This window comes from Salmo salar, chromosome 28, assembly GCF_965601325.2.
Source record: "Salmo salar chromosome 28, fSalSal1, whole genome shotgun sequence".
NCBI classification, from domain to species: Eukaryota; Metazoa; Chordata; class Actinopteri; order Salmoniformes; family Salmonidae; genus Salmo; species Salmo salar.
In genome coordinates, this window is record NC_138318.1 from 32,005,024 (window position 1) to 32,021,550 (window position 16,527).

The 16,527-nt window shown below is 46.5% G+C and overlaps 1 non-coding gene across 1 annotated transcript; it reads right to left on the reverse strand.

Annotated features, from left to right (window-relative positions):
* Positions 1–11,493: 11,493 nt before the first annotated feature.
* On the reverse strand, positions 11,494–11,609 carry LOC123731484 (U5 spliceosomal RNA). Its single transcript, XR_006762637.2, has one exon. It is a non-coding gene; the product is annotated as a U5 spliceosomal RNA (small nuclear RNA).
* Between the last annotated feature and the right edge of the window lie 4,918 nt (positions 11,610–16,527).

Below are 16,527 nucleotides of genomic sequence, written 5' to 3' on the forward strand. Positions count from 1 at the left end.
TGCGAGGTGTTACAGAGAGACCGTATACGAACGACATATTTACCGTACACGTGTTTGCATTAATTAAAGTACAGATAAATCAGAAGTTACTATGTGCTGACTATTTTGTTCTGATACCAGAAACGAACTGTCGCAACATTAACATCGCTCTTTGAGTCAACTACTCACCACATTTTATGTGTAACAGTATAGCTTCCGTCCCTCTCCTCGCCCCAACCTGGGTTTGAACCAGGGACCCTCTGCACACATCAACAACTGACACCCACGAAGCATCGTTACCGAGTGACGTCACCCAATTGAACCGCTATTAGCGCGCACCACCGCTAACTAACTAGCCATTTCACATCGGTTACATATGCACTGCAGTGCAAGCTGTAAATAGAGAGAGAGAGAATTAGAGGGAGCATACTTAAATTCACACAGGACACCGGATGAGACATGAGAAATACTCCAGACATAACAGACTGACCCTAGCCTCCCGACACAAACTATTGCAGCATAAAAACTGGAGGCTGAGACAAGAGGGGTCAAGACACACTGTGGCCCTGTCCTACGATACCCCCGGACAGGGCCAAACAGGCAGGATATAACCCCACCCACTTTGCCAAAGCACAGCCCCAACACCACTAGAGGGATATCTTCAACCACCAACTTACTACCCTGAGACAAGGCCAAGTATAGCCCACAAAGATCTCCCCCACGGCACGAACGTGAGGGAGGCACCAACCCGGACAGGAAGATCACATCAGTGACTCAACCCACTCAAGTGACGCACCCCTCCTAGGGACGGCATGGAAGAGCACCAGTAAGCCAGTGACTCAGCCCCCATAATAGGGTTTGAGGCAGAGAATCCCAGTGGAGAGAGGGGAACCGGCCAGGCAGAGACAGCAAGGGCGGTTCGTCGCTCCAGTGCATTTCCGTTTACCTTCACACCCCTGGGCCAGACTACAGACTCAATCATAGGACCAACTGAAGAGATGAGTCTTCAATAAAGACTTAAAGGTCGAGACCGAGTCTGCGTCTCTCACATGGATAGGCAGACCATTCCATAAAAATTGAGCTCTATAGGAGAAAGCCCTGCCTCCAGCTGTTTGCTTAGAAATTCTCAGGACAGTAAGGAGGCCTGCGTCTTGTAACCATAGCGTACTTGTAGGTATGTACGGCAGGACCAAATCGGAAAGATAGGTAGGAGTAAGCCCATGTAATGCTTTGTAGGTTAGCAGTAAAACCTTGAAATCCCGTCCTCCTATAGCGCCTCCCACCAGCCTCCACTGATTCCTGTTCATGGAAATCTTAAAAGGCAAAAGATTTATGCCATATGAAGAGAAACCAGATTGTTGGCACTGGCAGCACCAGGATTTCCAGTAGAGGGTAATATGTTGTGCTGATATGTGCCCTCTGCTGCCTAATCAGAGAAGGGCTATGGGGGTACACCTCACTACAACCACCCACCGGGCCCGGCCACAGTCCACACTATAGCCGGTACAAGAGTCCCACAGTCTAGAAGGTTTGCATCAAAAGTTTAAATACAATTTAATATTTTGTTGATAGCTACATTTCTAATGTTACAATGACTTTTTTATTACATCAAGATCAGTTTTCTTTGAAATTACCAGTGCCTTCATGCAGCTGCTTGCCTCCAACACCAGCTACAATGTATAAATAGTGATGGGTCGTTTGCAAATGAACGGCTATTTTTGAGCGGATCTTTTATTTAACATCAGGAACCGAATCACATCGGGTGAAAGTGCCGTTTATTTGGCTCCCAAATTTGCACACTGCTAACTACGGCTTTATGAGCACAAAACGTTTTTCTGCAGATAAGTTACGAAATAAATATCTGGAGAGGGTGAATCCTCACTTTAGTAACCAGTGGTGACCTGTCATTCAGGGCAGGTGGGGCTGTTTGATACAGCCTGTGATCTTAGGTTGGAGTCATTAAAACTTGTTTTTCAACCACTCCACAAATGTCTTGTTAACAAACTATAGTTTTGGCAAGTCGGTTAGGACATCTACTTTGTGCATGACACAAGTAATTTCACTTATCATTCACTGTATCACAATTCCAGTGGGTCAGAAGTTTACATACACTGTGTTGACTGTGCCTTTATACAGCTTGGGAAATTACAGAAAATTATGTCATGGCTTTAGAAGCTTCTGATAGGCTAATTGACATCATTTGAGTTAATTGGAGGTGTACCTGTGGATGCATTTCAAGGCCTACCTTCAAACTCAGTGCCGCTTTGCTTGACATCATGGGAAAATCAAAAGAAATCAGCCAAGACCTCAGAAAAAAAATTGTAGACTTCCACAAGTCTGGTTCATCCTTGTGAGCAATTTCCAAACGCCTGAAGGTACCACGTTCATCTGTACAACCAATAGTACGCAAGCATAAACACCATGGGTCCACGCAGCCATCATAACGCTCAGGAAGGAGACGCGTTCTGTCTCCTAGAGATGAACGTGCTTAGGTGCAAAAATTGCAAATCAATCCCAGAATAACAGCAAAGGACCTTGTGAAGATGGTGGAGGAAACAGGTACAAAAGTATCTATATCCACAGTAAAACAAGTCCTATATCAACATAACCTGAAAGGCCGCTCAGCAAGGAAGAAGCCACTGCTCCAAAACCGCCATAATAAAGCCAGACTACAGTTTGCAACTGCACATGGGGACAAAGATCGTACATTTTGAAACAAAAATAGAACTGTTTGGTCATGATGACCATCATTATCTTTGGAGGAAAAAGGGGGAGCTTGCAATCTGAAGAACACCATCCCAACCGTGAAGTACGGGGGTGGCAGCATCATGTTGTGGGTGTGCTTTGCTGCAGGAGGGACTGGTGCACTTCACAAAATAGATGGCATCATGAGGAAAGGAAAATTATGAGGATATATTGAAGCAGCGTCTCAAGACATCAGTCAGGAAGTTAAAGCTTGGTCGCAAATGGGTCTTCCAAATGGACAATGGCCCCAAGCATGCTTCCAAAGTTGTGGCAAAATGGCTTAAGGACAACAAAGTCAAAGTATTGGAGTGGCCATCACAAAGCCGTGACCTCAATCCTATAGAAAATCTGTGGGCAGAACTGAAAAAGTGTGTGCGAGCAAGGAGGCCTACAAACCTGACTCAGTTACACCAGCTCTGTCAGGAGAAATGGGCCAAAATTCATCCAATTTATTGTGGGAAGCTTGTGGAAGGCTACCCGAAACATTTGACCCAAGTTAAACAATTTAAAGGCAATGCTACCAAATACTAATTGAGTGTATGTAAACTTCTGACCCACTGGGAATGTAATGAAAGAAATAAAAAGCTGAAATAAATCATTCTCTCTACTATTATTCTGACATTTCACATTCTTAAAATAAAGTGGTGATCCTAACTGACCTAAGACAGGGAATTTTTACTAGGATTAAATGTCAGGAACTGTGAAAAACTGAGTTTATACGTATTTGACTAAGGTGTATGTAAACTTCTGACTTCAACTGTATATATCATTGAGTTGATTAAGCTACACACAAACATGGTCTCTTTTTTGTTTTCTTGAGTAAGGCAGCTCCAAAATGCAGGCGTTTCAGCCTAGCTCAGTGCTTTCTGTGGTGGTGAGGCAAGCCAGCAGCAAATACGATGTCACGACTCCTACCGTAGGTAGCTCCCCCTCCTGTTCGTGTGGCGCTCAGTGGTCGTCGTCGCCGGCCTACTAGCTGCCACTGATTTCCTTTTCCCCCTTTTTGTTGATTGTGTGCACCTGTTTTTGTTTTGGGCTGATTAGCTGAGCTATTTTAGCCAGGAGGCCCGCCTGCTCTGTGTGCGCGATTGTTTCTCTGTTTGCTTTGCTTGGTGACACTCTGATTTTGTATTTTGCAGTAGTGCGTGTGTTTGCGCCAACAGTGTTTTGTCCCCTGTGTTTGGGGCACCTTGTTTTGTTGTGCGCTTTGATCGCTGTTTTGGGAAGGCTTGTGTTTTAGCCGTTGTGCTTATTAAAACCACTACCCTGCATCGCAGCTTCCTGCATTTGATTCCTCCAGTACGACACCCAAGCCTTACAGAATCCCGTACCGTTATCCTGAATGGAGTCAGCAGGAGCAGCTGCCAACCCCCTACCCTCGATGGAGGAACGTGTTCTCCATCACACATCAGTTCTCCATCGGATCAGATCGGCGATGGATCAGATGATGGAGAGGATGGACCGTTGGGAGAGGAGTGGCCTCCTCTCCCCACCTCCGGCTCCTCCGACAAATCCGCCTCCTTCCCCCCCTTCACCTGGCTCCGGCGCGCTTCGTCTTGCGCTCCCGAGGGAGTATGATGGAGCGGCGGCTGGGTGCCAGGGATTTCTGCTCCAGCTCGAGCTGTACCTGGCCACCGTGAGACCTACTCCCTCGGGGGAGGAGAGTGTGAGTGCCCTCATTTCCTGCCTGAAGGGCCGAGCTCTGGAGTGGGCCAACGCGGTCTGGAATAGTCCGGACTCGGCGAGGGATCACTACCCAGAGTTCACCCACCGCTTTAGGGCTGTATTCGATCACCCTCCAGAGGGAAGAGCGGCAGGTGAGCGGCTATTCCACCTCAGGCAGGAGACGAGGAGCGCGCAGGACTTCGCGCTGGAGTTCCGGACCTTGGCTGCTGGGGCGGGGTGGAACGACAGGGCCCTGATGGACCATTACCGGTGTAGTCTCCGGGAGGACGTCCGCAGGGAGCTAGCGTGTCGAGACAACACTCTCTCTCTCGACGAGCTCATCGACATGTCGATTCGACTGGACAATCTGCTGGCTGCCCGCGGGCGTTCTGAAAGGGTCCTGTCTGTTCCACCTCCATGCACTCCCGCCCCTATTCTTATGGAATTAGGGGGGGCTGTGCCAAGGGGTACCAGAGGAGGTGGCTCCTCCTGCACCAGCTGTGGTCGGAGAGGACACGCGGCCGACCGGTGCTGGAGGAGTCAGTCTGGGAGTCGAGAGGGCAGGCAGAACACTTCTCGGTCACCCCAGGTGAGTCAGCATCATACTCACCCAGAACCCCCTGTCGGTCACATGTTCGTTGAAATTGTTTTTTCTGATTTTTTTCCCTCTTCCCAGCATAGGGCGCTAGTCGATTCAGGCGCAGCTGGGAACTTTATGGATCGCGGACTCGCCATTAAGCTGGGTATTCCGCTAGTGCCGATAGATCCCCCCTTCCCCGTGCACTCCCTAGATAGCCCGCCATTAGGGTCAGGGTTGGTCAGGGTTGGTCAGGGAGGCCACGGTTCCACTGGACATGGTAACGCAGGGGAATCATAAGGAACGGATTAGTCTCTTCCTTATCGACTCACCTGGGTTTCCGGTGGTGCTGGGGGTTCCCTGGCTGGCTAGTCACAATCCCCGGTTTTCGTGGAGACAGGGGGTTCTCCAGGGGTGGTCAGAGGAGTGTTCAGGAAGGTGTATAGGAGTTTCCATCGGTGCCACGTCGGTGGAGAGTCCAGACCAGGTTTACACTGTGTGCATCCCCCCTGAATACGCCGATTTGGCGATCGCTTTCTGTAAGAAGAGGGCGACCCAATTACCACCTCATCGACAGGGGGATTGTGCGATAGATCTCCAGGTAAATGCTGTACATCCCAAGAGTCACGTGTACCCTTTGTCACAGGAGGAGACGTTGGCTATGGAGACATATGTCATGGAATCTCTGGGACAGGGGTACATTCGGCCCTCCATTTCACCCGCCTCCTCGAGTTTCTTTTTTGTGAAGAAAAAGGAGGGAGGTCTGCGTCCGTGCATTGATTACAGAGGTCTAAATTCTATTACGGTGGGGTTTAGTTACCCGCTACCTCTGATCGCTACGGCGGTGGAATCTTTTCATGGCGCAAGGTTCTTCACATAACTGGACCTCAGGAGCGCGTATAACCTGGTTCGTATCAAGAAGGGAGACGAGTGGAAAACCGCATTTAGTACCACATCGGGCCATTATGAGTACCTCGTCATGCCGTATGGGTTAAAGAATGCTTCAGCCGTCTTTCAATCCTTTGTAGACGAGATTCTCAGGGACCTGCACGGGCAGGGCGTGATTGTCTATATCGATGATATTCTGGTATATTCCGTCACCCGCGCCGCGCATGTGTCTCTGGTGCGCAAGGTGCTTGTGAGACTGCTGGAGCATGACCTATACGTCAAGGCTGAGAAGTGTGTGTTCTCCAAACGAGCCGTCTCCTTCCTGGGTTATCGCATTTCCACCACGGGGGTGGTGATGGAGTGTGACCGCGTTAATGCCGTGCGTAATTGGCCGACTCCAACCACGGTGAAGGAGGTGCAGCGGTTCTTAGGGTTTGCCAATTACTACCGGAGGTTTATCTGGGGTTTTGGCCAGGTAGCGGCTCCCATTACCTCACTGCTGAAGGGGGGGCCGGTGCGTTTGCTGTGGTCGACTGAGGCGGACAGAGCCTTCAAGAGGTTGAAGGCGCTGTTCACGGATGCACCCGTGTTGGCGCACCCGGACCCCTCTCTAGCCTTCATAGTGGAGGTGGACGCATCCGAGGCTGGGGTGGGTGCCGTGCTGTCACAGCGCTCGGGTACGCCACCTAAACTCCGCCCCTGCGCTTTCTTTTCGAAGAAGCTCGGTCCGGTGGAGCGTAACTATGATGTGGGGGACCGGGAGTTGTTAGCGGTGGTAAAAGCCCTGAGGGTGTGGAGACACTGGCTTGAGGGGGCTAAGCACCCCTTTCTCATCTGGACCGACCATCGGAACCTGGAGTATATCCGGGCAGCTAGGAGACTGAATCCGCGTCAGGCAAGGTGGGCCATGTTCTTCACCCGGTTCAGGTTTACTATTTCCTACAGACCGGGCTCCCTGAACACGAAGGCTAACGCGCTGTCCCGTCTCTATGACACAGAGGACCGGCCAATCGATCCAAATCCCATCATTCCGGCGTCTAGGCTGGTGGCACCGGTGGTATGGGAGGTGGACTCGGACATCGAGCGGGCGTTAAGGGTGGAACCTGCACCTTCACAGTGTCCCACGGGTCGCTTGTACGTGCCGCTTGGTGTTCGGGATCAATTGATTCGGTGGGCCCACACTCTACCTTCTTCGGGTCATCCAGGTGTGGCGAGGACAGTGCGGGGTCTAAGGGGGAAGTACTGGTGGCCCACCTTGGCTAAGGACGTTAGGGTCTACGTCTCTTCCTGTTCGGTATGCGCACAGAGTAGGGCTCCTAGGCACCTTCTGAGAGGGAAGTTACAGCCCCTCCCCGTTCCACAACGGCCCTGGTCGCACCTGTCAGTGGACTTCCTGACCGATCTCCCCCCGTCTCAGGGGAACACTACGGTCCTGGTTGTTGTGGATCGGTTTTCAAAGTCCTGCCATCTCCTCCCGTTGCCCGGTCTCCCTACGGCCCTACAGACTGCGGAGGCCCTATTTACCCACGTCTTCCAGCACTACGGGGTGCCGGAGGACATTGTCTCTGATCGAGGGTCCCAGTTCACGTCCAGGGTATGGAAGGCGTTTATGGAATGTCTGGGGGTCTCAGTCAGCTTGACCTCTGGTTATCACCCTGAGAGTAATGGGCAGGCGGAGAGGGTGAACCAGGAGGTGGGCAGGTTTCTGCGGTCGTATTGCCAGGACCGGCCAGGGGAGTGGGCTAGGTACATCCCATGGGCAGAGTTGGCCCAGAACTCACTCCGCCACTCCTCTACTAACCTATCACCTTTCCAGTGTGTTTTAGGTTACCAACCGGTCCTGGCACCATGGCACAAGTCAGACCGAGGCTCCTGCGGTGGAGGAGTGGGTGCAGCACTCCAAGGAGACCTGGAGAGCCGTCCAGGAATCCCTGAAACAAGCCAGTGGACGGCAGAAGAGGAGCGCTGACCGCCACCGCAGTGAGGCCCCCGTGTTCGTACCGGGGGACAGGGTCTGGCTCTCGACCCGGAACCTGCCCCTCCACTTGCCCTGCCGGAAGCTGGGGCCGCAGTGTGTAGGGCCCTTCAAAGTCCTGAGGAGGATAAACGAGGTGTGTTATAGGTTACAACTTCCTTCCTATTACCGTATTAACCCCTCGTTTCATGTGTCTCTCCTCAGGCCGGTGGTAGCTGGTCCCCTGCAGGAAGGTGAGGTGCCGGAGGTCCCTCCACCCCCTCTGGACATCGGGGGTCCCCGGCGTACAGCATACGGTCCATTCTGGACTCGAGACGCCGGGTGAGGGGCCTGCAGTACCTCGTGGACTGGGAGGGGTACGGCCCGGAGGAGAGGTGCTGGGTACCGGTGGGGGACGTCTTGGACCCATCCCTGTTGAGGGATTTCCATCGCCTCCACCCGGATCGCCCTGCGCCTCGCCCTCCGGGTCGACCTCGAGGCCGGTGTCGGCGCGCTGCGGGAGCCGCGCGTCGGGGGGGGGGGGGGGGGTACTGTCACGACTCCTACCGTAGGTAGCTCCCCCTCCTGTTCGGGTGGCGCTCGGCGGTCGTCGTCGCCGGCCTACTAGCTGCCACTGATTTCCTTTTCCCCCTTTTTGTTGATTGTGTGCACCTGTTTTTGGTTTGGGCTGATTAGCTGGGCTATTTTAGCCAGGAGGCCCGCCTGCTCTGTGTGCGCGATTGTTTCTCTGTTTGCTTTGCTTGGTGACACTCTGATTTTGTATTTTGCAGTAGTGCGTGTGTTTGCGCCAACAGTGTTTTGTCACCCTGTGTTTGGGGCACCTTGTTTTGTTGTGCGCTTTGATCGCTGTTTTGGGAAGGCTTGTGTTTTAGCCATTGTGCTTATTAAAGCCACTACCCTGCATCGCAGCTTCCTGCATTCGATTCCTCCAGTACGACACCCAAGCCTCACATACGGAGCGTTGCGCTGTAATTGGCTCAGTGTTCTGTTACTTAAGGGGACACTACGTCACCGCCAAGTCTAAGGGTAGAGCTAGAAAATTCTAGCCCCTTGGGAGTTACATTAGAAGTGCCCATCCAAGAAGGCTCAAGGCCATTGGCCACAGTTAAAATTACATCAGATCACATATCTACAGTAGCTTTGATTGGACTGATCATGTCAACATCATACTTTCACAATCTTAGCTAGCAGTCATCATGAATCAAGTCGACCATTTACTGGCAAATCATTTTTAATCCTTGTCATATGAAGAGAAATAATGAAGAGAAATTATAGATAAAACATATCGGTGCTCATCAGCCATTGGACATAAACATTACACAAGTTGGAAATCGCAAACTCAACAATGAGTGGTTTGGAAGGAATCAGTGACAGTGGCTAACCGCAAGCATTGCAAAGCAATCACTAGCCTGCTATTCAGTGGAGTGGCTGTGTGGTCCCAAATCTGGGATTAAGGAGCTCTTTTCCAAGTTTAAAATGATAAACATTCAACATTGGACATGCTGTCAATGAAAAATGATTTGTGCCGCGCTCAAAACAACTGTTAACTCCTAACTGCAAAAACTTGACTTCAGTTAGCTCAAGACAACTGTGAGGTCGGGAATAAACGAGCTCTGACTGGGAAAATACGTTTTGAACGGTCATCCAACTTGGAATTGGAAATCAGGCCTCTTTCTAGCGCTATAACCTGACGATCAATGACATCATGATTCAACCTTGTTTTTTTCCCCAGAGTTCCCAGTTGTTTTGAAAGCACCATAAATCCAGAGGCCAGACTTTGATGACAAAATTTTCCCGCTAAGGAACGACGCGCCACCTTCCTGTTGAAGTGAGCACAGCACAACAAGGTGAGTCCAAAAATGTATTGCCTAAATTATGTAATATTCCAGGGAGATATGTATACTGTAGCTAAGAAAGTCCTAATAAGTGTATGTTGTGTAGTAAAATGTTAGTAGCCCATGTGCCTCACCCTAATAATTTGGTCTATTCACCCCCCTTTATTTATCATACGGTTCTGACTTGGTGTACAGGGAGAACAGCCCATGTTCTGAATTCTGTCGCTGTACATTTCAAAAGTGCTGAACAAATAGTTATATTGACTATGTCTGTCCTAGCTCGCTCATGAATGTCTTAATCAAAATAACGGATTGCCTCTTATCTGCTTGTCGTCCCCTTATGTCATAGTTTGTACATCTCAATTGTCAGTAGAAACCACATTTGCAAGTCACACATTTCAGCTATGTTTTTTTTTAAAGGCAGTAAAATGAGGCTGAATTAACTGTTTCGCTGCCAGACAAGGCTCTGCTGATAGCCAGGTGTAGCAGTGGTAAGGTGTTGGGACTGCTGTTGGGACTCTGCTGTTGAGACAGCTTAATGTAGGCCCTAACAGTTTGTGGTCACCTTCTGTCACCGTTATAGAGCAATGAATGTATTGTTTAGTGTTGTGTTGTGTAGTGGCTTTGCTGGCATGCCTCAAATACTTTTGGGGGAATTTGACCCACCAACATTTACATGCTAAAATCGCCACTGCTTCCCTATAATTTATATGAAAAATGAAAGAACGTGTCCGGGCATAAAAACAATGACAGAACGGGACCGAGCATAAAAACAATTGTTGACACTCATAATGTTCCTCTACACGGAAATCCAAATTCATTTCAGTTTAAAACGTTCAGCAAGTAAAAAATCCAATCCATCGTTAATTTAAAATTCCAAATAATAATCAAATCAAACAGTATGTAATCAATTCAAATTAGGCAAACCAAATGGTCATCCAGCCCCCCCCCCAAAAAAAGCAATCAATCGATCAAAAAATAATCAGATAAATCTGTCAGTCCATTCAGTCAGTCAACAAAATGTCTTTGTGTTGGGGGATGTGTGAGCTCTGGACTAGTGCTGAAAGGAATTGGCAGTTGTGGGTGGTCTGTGCTGTATCCAGAGTTGGTGTTGGTGTTGTGGCTTGGACCGGGAAAACCTGGGTTGGTACATTTGCTGGGACCAGGACTGAAGGTCAACGGTTGGTGCTGGGGACCAGGAAAAAAACAAGAACCGGGAACTAGGGCTGCTGCAGGTAGCTGGTTCGGGATCTGTAGAAGGGAGGAAGGACAACTGGAGGAGCAAGCAGACACACAAGCGAGCCCTAGACCCAGAGGTCTAACCTTAAATTAAGACCACAAATGTTTTGTTGTCATTCATTTTCATGATACAGAAAATGTTCCCTTTGTGGCTATGGTAACTAATGAAAACCGATATCCAGAGGCCAGCAGCAAGACAGCGTTCCTCAATGCAGTGGTATTACCAGAGTTTCTAAACCATCGTTGGTATTACTATTACAGAACAATATACATGGTTGATATAGGCCGTCATTGTAAAATAGGAATTTGTTCGTAACTGACTTGCCAAGTTAAATAAAAAGATTAAATAAATAAAACAATAATAATAAAAACTATAAAATAATAACTTTCAGCAACTATATGGCTCTAGCTACTTAATCAAGTGTTCCAAATCACATATTTATTTAGGTAGATAAACTCTGAATGAAACTGCAGGTTGAACACATCTCCAATACAACGTATTACATGTAGTGTCCAAAGCCTATAATTACAAGCATGACGGACTTCCTAACAGTCTGGTGCATCACGACTATATTTAAACAAGTGTAGGAAGCCCAGCCATGAGGCCGGGCATCAAAAAATTAGTTGATACTCATAATGTTCCTCTCCACGGAAATCTTTAGTAAAAGGCGAAAGATTTATGCGATCTGAAGAGAAACCAGAGTGTACTACCGATGTAAAGGGGGTGAAACCATCTAGATTCGCGGCACTATCATTCCCGGTAACGGATTTAATATTGTTGCGCACAACAATACCGTGTTGGTATAGACGCATAAATAAGGCGTCCACTACCATGTTCATGTAACTTTATATGTTAATGTTTTGGGTGGAATTACGACAAATAATCAAATACCGTTTCCATATACACACGCGAAGGGGACTCTGGGTAATATAGCATACACGACTTCCTGATTGTTACAGCATTGACGTCTGGAATGGCGCTTTACAGTTTACAAAAAAAAAAAAAACCTGCTGACCGAAATGATATATACCCACACACAAACTCAAAAACACTTCCCAAACTTGAAATATTACTTTGCCAAAGAGGAATGCACAACTTCAATACCGACAGGTACATCACAATCATGGCTCAAACTGTGGTGTATTACTTATTACTAGGAATAGGTAGAAAGAAACATACACGGGCATGAGAACAGCAGCTTAGCCTGGTCGCTCCGAGAGACTTGTACCAAAGACAGTACAAGCACATACTGTACTATGATGGAAAACATGGAATTGAAAATATATTTGTTCCCAGCGATTTTTTTTAAAACAAATTAGAACGGAACTTAAAAGGAGAAGAACCGCATGAACAAAATGTGGAAGGGGTGACCAATGGGACGTTATTGACTTTTGATTCTCTTAACAATTTTTTGTTGTTGGGGGGGTCAAATCAAACTTTATTTGCCACATGCGCCGAATACAACAGGTGTAGACTTTACTGTGAAATGCTTACATACAAGCCCTTAACCAACTGTGCAGTTCAATAAGAAGAACATATTTACCAAGTAGGCTAAAATAAAAAGTAATAATGTAAATGTGATGTAATGTAATGTACAATGCATGATATTAATCCAGTTCTCTTCTCCCCCCCCCCCCCAAAAAAAAAACCCTGGGAATGTGAAATAATAAAGATATACTATTTTTAAAGCGAAAGCATGAAAACACATGAAAGTGACAACAGGAGGCTCATGCAGAAAAAAAACGACTTTCATAAACACCTTTCTGTGTTTGCAAACATTGCCGCACGAGGGCGATGCGTGCAAATTGGTGGCAGAACAAGGGGGAGCGCTTACAGAACGCCAGCAAAAAATGCCTAATTTCACACTACTTTTGGAATATAATTCAATTTTAAGGCACGTATGAATGTCCTGCTTAATATAATGTTTATATCATCATCGCAATTCAAATGCATTATACTTAAACCAGTGGCTAGCATTCTAGCTTACAACTGATGCATCCAAAATAGCTATTTTGCAAAGATCACAACCAAATATATTCTTGGCGACTGTAAAAGCAAGAATCAAAACATCAGTGTAAGTGTATGAGAACCCCAAAAAGTGATTTTGTTTAAGTAATAAAAAAACGTAAAATCGAGGCTATGTTGAATGGGCGGTGATGGTGATGGATTTCTTACTGCCGCCAAGAGTCCGTTTTTCGTGTACTGGAAAAGAGTCTGTAGAGAGAAGCTTGACATTAATCCATGCCATGTCCAAATTCTACAGTACAGCTACCAACAGTAGCTCACGGAGAAAAATAACCATTGCGACACAGGTAGTAGAAGCTAGGACAGCGAGGCTGTGGCAGGACGTGTAACTGTCCACGGGCAATTACTGATGCTGCGTTCAAGACAACTGGGAACAAATCTCAGACTGGAAAATTTGTTTTGAACGGTCATCTAACTTTCGGTCCAAACACTTAATAAAAGACACACCCTATCCCCTCAGCCCTCAAATTAAGTGGACACTTATGATGATGAATCATGACGTCTGACGAGTATACACTTGCAGGGCAAGGGGCCAGTGGTGGTTCTAGACCATTTCAACTGGGGGGGCCAAGCTGGGGCCAGTTGTACTGTTAGAGGGGCCAGTTACATTAGATGTTATTGTTGTCATATCGTTTTCTTCACTGCATTGCAGGCATTAGCAGGCAAAATACCATGTTCATAATCATTCAACAATTTATTTGCATTTCAATTATAATTTTCATTTGCATTACATATTCAGTATCAGGTCACATCAACTGTATTCTCTGGTTTTTGTGGGGTTTTTTGCAAAAAGATCAGCAAATTCATCTAGACTCAAGGCCTTTGCCCTCCTTGACTCAATACTTAATCTGTCACCTGACATTGTGGGCCTGAGAATCGTTTTCACCAGCTTTAGTGCAGAAAAACTCTGTTCACAAGAAGCAGTACTAACAGGGATTGAAACAGCTATCTGGCACAGTTTAAAGAGCTCAAAGAAAACTTCTTTATAAGGCTCAATGAATAATGCCAGCTCTACTACACTGGAGGGTCTCTGCATGCCACTCTGTATTTTCCTTTCTAAAATTCTTCTGAACTGATGTAGTTCATGCCGCAAGTCCTCAATATTTGATTCATACATTCTAGCAAATGGAAACAGGGACTTTACTTTGAGAAACACATCACTTGTAGGGTTTAGAGTTTGGATGCCATTCATTATGTCACAGTTTTTGCTAGGGAACCTTCTGTTAAGCTCATTGAGCATATGATCTAAAATAGGTTAGAAAAGGGTTGTACGAAAACGGCCTTTTTCTTGTTCTGAATCTGACCTCTGACCCCCTGTACTGAGTACACAGTCTCCATTCAATTGAGAGCTTAGCTTTTTTGGTCGTTTTGCAGGGGGGTGTATTACAGTATCACATTGCTCAGCTGTGTTCAACACTTCATTCCATAGGTCATCAAAAAATGACTCATCCCTGTAGTCATTCAAAGTTTGAACTAAGGCTTCAACTAAATCAACAGCCTTTGACAGGTCAAGTGATGAAGACTGTAGCATATCTGATAGAAATGTTGCTTCTCCAAACACTTTATGGAGTGTAACAAGGCACACAATGAATTGTAACTCTATCTGTGCAAGCAGACCTCGTGCCTCAACAGATCTGTCACCATTGTGTTCTTGGACTATGTCTTTCAGGACTCGCTTAATGGCAGGAAATCTATCCATAATAGTATGTAGAGCCATATATCAACATGCCCAGCGAGTGTCACTTAGTCTCTGAAGCTCTCTAGGTGCACCTGGGTACATCTCTTTTTGTATGCTAAGCCATTTTTGATGCACATATGACCCAGATGTAAAGACGTAAAGTCTTTCTAGTAAGGAGAAGAACTGTCCTACCTCAGGGACAGCTTTGACTGTATCCACTAAAACTAAGTTTAGACAGTGTGCACTACAGTGGATGTAAAAAGGCATGCTTTGCTTGTTCTTTAATGCGTGCCTGGACGCCTGAATGCTTGCCACTCATAACGGAAGCACCGTCATATGCTTGGCCTACTAGGTTGTTTTTGTATTCAAGACCATGACTTTCTAATATGTGTATGATTTTGTCAGTAAGCCATGCTGCATCTAGTCGATCAGCCGATTCAAAGTGGAGAAAGCTCTCATGGACAGCTCCTCTGAAATAGTACCTGAGTACTGGGCCCGTGTGACTCAGTTGGTAGAGCATGGTGTTTGCAACGCCAGGGTTGTGGGTTCGATTCCCATGGGGGACCAGTACGGGGAAAAAATAAATAAATAAAAAATGTATGAAATGTATACACTCACTCAAGTCGCTCTGGATAAGAGCATCTGCTAAATGACTAAAATGTACTAGAGAGATCTGCTCCTTTATGTTTTTACATCTTTTGTTTCGTCTGCCATTATGCTAAAGCCCTCACTGTCTTTCACTTCTTCTATCATTTTTGTTTGAACCATGTCTGCCAAACAACTCAGAACCTCATTCTGAATCCCTTTGCATTATGAATGGAAGTCAACCTTTTTTTTCACAGTTGTGTCATGCTTAGCTATTGTTTCTAGGATTACCATGAAGTTCCCTTTATTATCTAAATCTGCAGACTCATCGTGTCCTCTTTGTGCAATGTTTTGTGTGGCTGTAAGTAGTAGTACTTCTCCTATTGTTTTAATATAGTCCCAATTTTCTTGAACCTGTTTGTTGTGTTCCTTGTTTAGGGCATTTACCAGTGTTGCATTACTTCTTACCGCTTTCTGATAGTCTCTCCATGTAATCATTGCGTGTTTGTGCCGCTCAGACCTTGCATGAATTGCAAATCCCCCCTCTTTGTAAGTTGCCTTCTTCCAGTTGTTAAAACCCAATTGTGAATCAAATACAGTCTCTGAGACTTTGAGAGGGCTAAAATGCCTGCAGGCGTAACAAAACACATAGTCTGATTTTTTTTTAAATATTCAAGCCAGGGGTGGATATGGTACCAGGCCGCCTTGAAGCTCCTCCTCCGGTCCCCCATCAGAGTTCTTGGGAATATGTTCATCATTGGCTGCACCGGTGGTTCCTCCCCGGACTTGCTGATATCTGCCAAAGAAAAAATATATATAATTAAAAGTATCTATTTGGGTAATTTTAGATACACCATTGCCATCAGGCAACTTCTGAAATCCATCTGATATCTATATCACAAGCCCAATAGCATGTTAAATAAGATTTCATTTCTATACACCATATAAACCGACTCATTTCTATACACCACATAAACCGACTCATTTCTATACACCATATAAACCGACTCATTTCTATACACCACATAAACCGACTCATTTCTATACACCATATAAACCGACTCATTTCTATACACCATATAAACCGACTCATTTCTATACACCATATAAACCGACTCATTTCTATACACCATATAAACCGACTCATTTCTATACACCATATAAACTGACTCATTTCTATACACCATATAAACTGACTAATTACACTGCTTTACAAGTAACCACAGATTTATTCAACATCACAAACCTGATGGTCCACTGCTTGTGGACACACGAGGCTCCTCTGTTGGTGTCTCACTCTCAGCCTCTACCTCAGCCTCTCCATCTGTCTCACTT